Raw genomic sequence first — 7,659 nt, forward strand, 5'->3', positions numbered from 1 at the left:
CAAGGGATGACAAGGTGGAATGGTTATAAACTGCTGCAAGACCCTTTCAGGCTGGACATAAGGAAGAATTTCTTTACTGTCCCCCAAGGTCTGGAACTGCCTGCCATCAGAGGTGGTTCAAGCACCTACACTGAACACCTTCAAGAGCAAATTGGATGCTTATCTTGCTGGGATCCTATGACCCCAGCTGCCTTCCTGCCCTTTGAGTGGGGGGCTGGACTCGATCTTCTCAGGTCCCTTCCAGCCCTAATGTCTATGAAATCTATGAAATTTAGTAACATTATGTTCCTGCAAATTAGGCAAAAAGTAGACAGTAACAGTCTAGGCCTCTGTCATATGTAGATCATTTGGGTTAGTTATTGTTCCATATGTTGTTATAAATAACAGTGATAAATCCTTCCAAACAGGTTTCTTAAAGTATAAATCCTTAGATTGAAAAATAGTTCCCCCGCATCCACCTGTACAAAAACATGGACCAAGAAAAAGTTTGTCTCATGAAGATGCTGTTGAAGATGACAGATTACATCTAAGCAATGAGCTTCCTGTTTGGGTTATGTCTGCGGATGTGATATGAGAAGGGAACAGGAAGTTCCCAGGAGAGTCCTGTTTTTGCTGATGCAGTACAGCTATTTTTGATAGTGTTTATATCGTGTGTAGTCAATCAGAGCAGGACCTTAAAACCAAGGTCCGGAAGAGAAGACAGTACAACCAACACAAATTCAATAGCACAAATAAAATGCTTCACCACTTGTAAGCAATGCACTCATTTCAAATTCAAACCAGCAAAACCTATATATCTCATATTGTGTATATTCTCCCTCTCTCTATTTATGTATATGTACAACACACACACACACACACACAGAATTTTGACTCACACATACAGTACAATGCAAAGACAATATCATGCTTAGCTTCTAAATAAAGTTTTTGGGGGTAACCGAGTAAGTTAGCATTTTAGCATAAATTCTGTAAGCAAGAGAATATAGTTCTACTGTGTGTAGGATGAAAACATTTCATCTGTGCATATAATATAATGTTCCTGACATTTACGTTTAGGTATGTAGACGGCATGAGTCATATCTGTCAGGTTTCTCAGCATAGTTGTACCAATTCTTGCCATAGCTTTCTGCTACTGATATAGACATTTGCCCTTTAGGGGTCTTTAGCTCTATCTCAATGTTTTCCTTTTTTACGTTCTATCATAAATCCCATCATGCTTGAGGATCAAATGCAAACTTGTGCATAAGGTAAAAGGGAAGATGCTCATTACAAATGATATACTTCAAGTTATCTCATTTGAATCGCAATGAAATAAAACTATTCAAATATTAATTAACTGATACTATGGGATGTACCAAACTGGACATTATAGAAATATCCTAAAACAGGCCTATTTATTTGCCAAATGAAATGCACTTTGCCAAGTGCAGGAAACTTCTTCACACTAGTGGCCAGACTTAGTGCTAATTACTGACACACTCCACTTGTGTTAAACTGTAGATTCTCACTGAAGTCAGTGGACTATGCTTATTTAAATTATTTAGCAATATAATGCCATATTACCACCAATGATGTTAGAAGTAGGTGACCATCATAGTCCAGAAGTCAAACACCTGGGAGTGGAGTGCCTAGAAGCTTCATCACACATTTCTTGATAGAAATCACTGGTTGTATACACCTCTCATCTTTATGTTATATATAGTTAAATATGCTATATACAGTTACAAATTATGTAGATGTATTGAAGACTACCTGAAGAATTCAGGAAACTGGAGCTCAGGTTTTATGTTTTGGGTTCAAAGTGAGACAGGGCCAGAATATCCAAATTTGAATAATCCAAACTTTGTATAAATTAAATGAAACTGTACCTCTGAAAATGTGTTGTCCTTGTTCTTTCTCTCACTCTTTTTTTCCCTTCTCTCTTTTTAAGAGCTTTGCACTGCTTTATTCTTCTTGTCTATTTCATTGTTTATCAATAAAACAGCAGTCGGGTTTTGCCAGTCATCTGTTCCCTAGTGGCAGGACAACAGAGACTTGACTCCCCTTAGTTAAATTTTCCTCATTGGCAATCTGTTTCAAACAGTAAAAAATCACAGGCCAATCTGGCATGGATTGGATGCAAAAGGCAATGCAGGATAAATCTGCATTTATTTACTAGCATATTATATTGCAGAAGCCTAGCATCTCCCTGGGTTGTTTTGTCTGAAACCCTCGTAGGCTAAAAGTATAGTGTCTCTTTTTAATGCTACTGTTCTCTGCTACAGCTTAGCAAAACTGCTATAATTTAAGTCTATCGTGAAACACCTAGCTAGGAAGTGAAGTAGGAAAACTACCCTGAAGGTGCTCCCCACCACTGGTTTAAGCCATTCTGGAGACTGAAATTTTGAGAGTAGTAGCAAGGGAGTATCCTCAGGACAACTTCAAGGTCCCATTTCCAGAATTGGTACATGCAAAAACTGTTTAGATGTACCTTTTTGTACCCATTTGAAGGTGTAGGAGATGATTTTTAAACGTGGTTGTGCCTAGATACCACTGTTGGTCAAGGATCAGCAGCCAGCTGCCTTTGAAAATGATGAAATAGTTTCATGTAATAGAATATTGGGGGGAAAAAACAGAAATAGCCTGGGACACATTCAAAACCCTTAGACTGATGCACACTGGAAACTGCCTCCATACCGCTGCCGACAAAACTCATAAAATTAAAGAGGAAATTGTTTGCATAGTTTCTATATTTCTCTCTTAAGTATTCTATATGCTTCTATAGTAGCCAGCACATGTAAACTATTTTCTTTATTTCAATTAATAAACCTATCATAAGAACAAAAAGGATGGCTGGTCAGGAAAAAGCCATATGTTCAGTAAGATTATGTCCTTTAGATTTATTTAAGCCTCACCTCCCAGCTTTGTAACTGGATCATTTAACCCCTTTGTCCATAAAAATGTCTTAGTTGGCTTTTAAACGCATTTATTCTGTTTCCTATCTTATTTCATATGTTGCCAAGTAACTAAAACCACTGAAGCTAAGTAGGTCACCTAACAGTCTTCTCTTCTCCAAAAGGCATAAATCTCACCTCTCTCCTTTCCCTTAACAACAGATGCACTGAAAACCTGAACTCTTCTCAGGCAAAAACAGTGATTTTGGCGTTAAAATAAAACCAAGTAATGTAATTTAGACAATATTTATCTATAATTGTTGTAAGGCAGAAATGTGGGTTTGATTTGTATTCTAGTCCATTCCATTCCTTTTTTCTATTACAGTTTTAGAGTAAGTTTATGGATTTGTATACAATAGCCTTTAAGTCATGGTCAGTAAAGTACTTGATGTTTCATTAGTAATATATGTGATCTTTCTTTTGGATCACTGTTAATTTTAGAGTAAAAGTATGGGTTTGTTTGTTTTTTTAAAGAAATGTAGATAGAGTGTGGATGAATGTAGTGGTTCATTTAAGATAGCATTCCCCACCAATCCTTTGTTTGTCTTTAAGACTTGAACATGAAACAAAAGTAACTGATTATCCTGTACAGTTTGAGTATGGGTGAGGGGAGATTGGGGAATTCACTCCATCCAACACTAACCCTTAATTAGAGTGGAAAACCTTTCAATGTGGTGTCCTCTGATGCCGTTCTCTTCCCAGGTCATTTGATCTTCCTGGAAAGTGCACTCTGGCCCACACCATCAATATTTTGACATCACCGCAAAGAGCCAGACCTTTTATTCTTCCTGTGCATTTTGGATTCCAGGATGGAGTTTTGGAGTCAGAATGGAGCCACCTACATTACTTAGTTTTATCTGTAATTGACACCCAGACCGCATCACTCAAATCATTCTAAATCTGGTGACATGTTTCCCAACTTCCATATCAGACCTCATGGCATATGGAGCTTTAAGATATGTGTTTCTTATATTGCATTGTTTTAAATTCAGAGTAGCAGAGTTTAGCCAGATTGTTGGAAGAATTTGCACGTAAAGGTAGTTAGACATTGAATCCAAAAATAAAATGGCTGAGAGTACTCTGTAAAGACCTTCTGTGCTAGGTCTATCTATTTATTTATTTATTACTCTACTTTTTCTTGTTCCTCTGATCCAATTAAACTCCTTGTCAATAATTAAATATGCACAATTGGCTCATAGAATTACTAGGGGGGTGGAAATTTGCTGAGCCCCAAAGCATGGACTTTGTTGCTGAGACAAAGGGAAGACAATATGATCAAGCGTAACATTTGTTCAATGAAGGTATGATTTGCTTACCCACCTGGCTGCAAAGAATGCCCTGCTTTGAAAATATCACATGCAATACATAATGATGGAAATTAAAAAGAAAAAATCCTCCATTTCTTTCTGGTCCGTGATAGTGCATCATTAAAAAAAACCCGACAGTATAAAAGACCTGATCCAAGGGCCACTGAAGTGAATGAAAAGTCAATTGCTTATTTACTAAATGCCATACATCTGGTTCTTTACCTTGTGCTGCTTGTTTTCATGTTTTCTATAACTCTGATAACCACACAGATTATCATGAGCTGAACAGAGCAAACAGTAAATTGCATCTCTCTGGTGCCCTAAGTTTTGACCTTTGTTGTCTTATAATTTATGTAGCCTTTTATGACCAAAAATAACTAAGCTGATACTTAGCATGAAACACAAAATTGTTGGGAGACTCAGAGGCAGGTGTAGTATCTAGAATTAGTTTTAACTCATTTTTTTTTAATTGACTAGATTTCAAGTTGACAATGTCTCTTTAAATATATTTAGTTGTCTGGATATTTGAAGCCTGTGGTCTCAGTTGCTCAAGACTTTGCAGTGTGACACTATAACATGTCTCTTGGTGTGCTAATTGTTTCCTTCCAGCTGTTACAAGAGCATCTGTTGCAGATAGCACACACAAGTGACACCAAGGGTGCAGCCCTTCTCATTACCTTCTGCTGATGATTCTACTACCTCCAGGCTTAAGGTCCATTCTTGAAGCCCCTATGGAACCTGTTAACAACAGATGTAAACAGAAGAGAAATCCAGATAAGCATAAAAGTTCCCCTTCAGAAGCGTTTTGGTGACATATGGCAAATAATGTGGCAGGCTAACAAAGATAAATTATTTATTTATTTACATGTCTACCATACAGACAGTGTCTTGTCCAAAGACATACAGATTTCACACTCTCCAAAAAGCCTGGGAAAGAACATGAGATTTGCAATATGCCCTTAAGATTCAAGTGTCAGAGCTTTTTGGACCCAGGTGGCAGGAAAATGAGTTTCAAAGTTCAGGCTTCCTCTTGAGTTCCTCTGCAGGCTATGGGTCTGGCAACCAAGTGCTCCCATACCTATTTGTTATCCTAGCTACAGCTGTGTAACAGAAACATAAAGAAATGCAGACACAGTGCGATTCCACTTGTGTTAAATAGTATGAAACTTCTAAATTAATAGCAATAATTAACAAATGCTTTCCACTTATACAAAACCTTTCATCCAAAGATCTTAAAGCACTTCAGAAAGATTGGAAACTATTATTATCCTCCTTTAAATAAAGGGGAAATGAGGCATAGAGAGGTTAAGTGACTTACCCAGGAGACTTAGTGGTAGCATCGGCAATAGAACACTCCAGACAGTACTGCCCCCATGTGTCTCAGTGAATTATAATGGGCATACTAAAGTACTAGTTAGGGTTCTTTGTTCCTACAAGTTGAGAAGATCTAAGTTAGTGAGAGTTCAAGGCACTCCAAACCTCTTTGATAGCCTTAACACTGCAGGATCATACCAAAAGTGACAATGGCTTTGGAAATAGTAATTTCACTCTAAAGTACCACCGTACCTCCTATATATTATGGGTGTGAGAAGCGGGCCCTATTCGATTTGGATTTGGCCCAAAACAGGGACAGTGATTCAATTAATTGATTCAGATCACTGTCCCTGATTCAATCCTTGCTGGGGTCATTTGACCCCAATACTCTTTCCTGCCATTGCAGGGGGGCGGACTTGATGATCTGCTCAGGTCCCTTCCAACCCTACTAACTACGAAACTATGAAACTATAACTATGTTTTGGCCAAATTCGAATCTGAAGATTTAATGATGATTCAGAGATAGACACAGCTTTAAAGTTTTTTCTACATATCTCAAGGTACCAGTGTGGCTTGTGATTGCTGGGACGCATGGAGCATCCCATAGGAGTGTGGGCGAGGGGGCCTCCATGTGCTCGACGGCAAATGGCAAATCTGGAAGTGGACCAGAAGTACTTCCCAGATCAGCGATTGGCCACGGGGGGGGAGGGCCATGGGGGACCCTGGGTGCCCCCCCACACACACACACACATTGGAGGCACCAGTCACTAAGCCACAGGGTGTGGGGGCAGCCCCCCAAATGCTAGCCGGAGGACCCAGAAGTGGACTGGAAGTGCTTTTGGTCCACTTCTGGGTCTGCTGCTGAATGCACTGAGGAGCCTCCCATGCTTCTGTGGGACAAGCCATGAACCACAGCATCGCAGCACTCACAAGTCCCTGCTACCTAGAGGTATCTAAAAAAAAAAATTAAAGTTGTGTCTATGTCCAAATTTCACGGAGGGTTCCAATTCTATTCAGAGAGACTAAAGGGTCCTCTAATTTGATTTGGATTCAGAGATTTGGCCACCGAAGCTTCACACAGCTCTACTATATATCTACTTACGGGAGCTAAAACTAGGTTTTGATAAGGTTTTCAGGCACAAACATTTAAGGGAATTAAAAGCTGAACAGTGTCTCAGTTTAAATTGGACCCTCATGATCCTCATAGTTTCTAATTCTTTGCTAATTTAAACTACATTTTTGACTATGGTATAATACACTGTTTTGTATATATGTGTTCCAGTGGCCCTTATTGGACAGAACTGCTGAACTGTCTTCATTATTAATCCCTGGCGAGCATTCTTGTCTTCACCATGCATTTTGGAGAACCCTTGTGTTCTTATAGCAAAAGGACATATCGCTACAAAGTCAAAAATTTGCTCAAGTCAACATCCCCATCTAAGCTGGGTTCTACAGTCAATGGTCCACATAAGAGTGATGCAGTTAGCATCAGGTCCAGCTTTTCATTTCTGAGAGCCCATTTTACAGCCAGGTAAATTGGGTGAAATGTTCAGCATAAGTACAGAGCACAGCTAAGACTCATGTTTTTGGATCTGTAGCAAGACACCTTAACTGACATCATATCTTTGCCACTTATTATGTCAATACCATGAAATTCATGGTATTGAAACTTCAACTATTACTTCAAAATATAATTGAGATTTGTCATTGACAGATTTGGTCATTGACAAGATTTACTAATGTAATCCTTTGACTAGTTACTACTTCACAACATTTTTTAGATGTTTTTAGATTTTTTCTCTTCTTGATTTTATGCAAATGTATTCAGTGAGTGTTTGTAGACAGCTCTTGGCCTGGGATGTTTCCAAAGGAGATTGTTCGATAACCAATATTTGTGTTAAATAACTGGTTGCTTAACATGTATGGTATTGTTTCTGTTCCCTTATTGGAACTCCTTTATTAACACTAAAATAACTTCCAGTAGGATGTAAATGGTTTTGTGCTAAGTGAGAGGGTCAGATCTGATGATCTGTTTAGGTCCCTTCCGACCCTAAGCACTATGAGTAACACTTTCAGGCTTCATACCTGTTGTCAGAATATAT

The 7,659-nt window shown here is 38.6% G+C and overlaps 1 long non-coding RNA gene across 1 annotated transcript in view; it reads right to left on the reverse strand.

Moving 5' to 3' along the window:
• LOC109314711 overlaps positions 1-5,866 on the reverse strand; it is a 42,202-nt gene extending 36,336 nt beyond the window's left edge. Inside the window, exon 1 of the long non-coding RNA XR_002102349.1 lies at positions 4,921-5,866. This is a non-coding gene — a long non-coding RNA (uncharacterized LOC109314711). The remainder of the gene's footprint in view (positions 1-4,920) is intronic.
• Positions 5,867-7,659: the final 1,793 nt, after the last annotated feature.

This window comes from Crocodylus porosus, unplaced genomic scaffold (genome assembly GCF_001723895.1).
Source record: "Crocodylus porosus isolate Cpor-Errol unplaced genomic scaffold, CroPor_comp1, whole genome shotgun sequence".
Classification (NCBI taxonomy): domain Eukaryota; kingdom Metazoa; phylum Chordata; order Crocodylia; family Crocodylidae; genus Crocodylus; species Crocodylus porosus.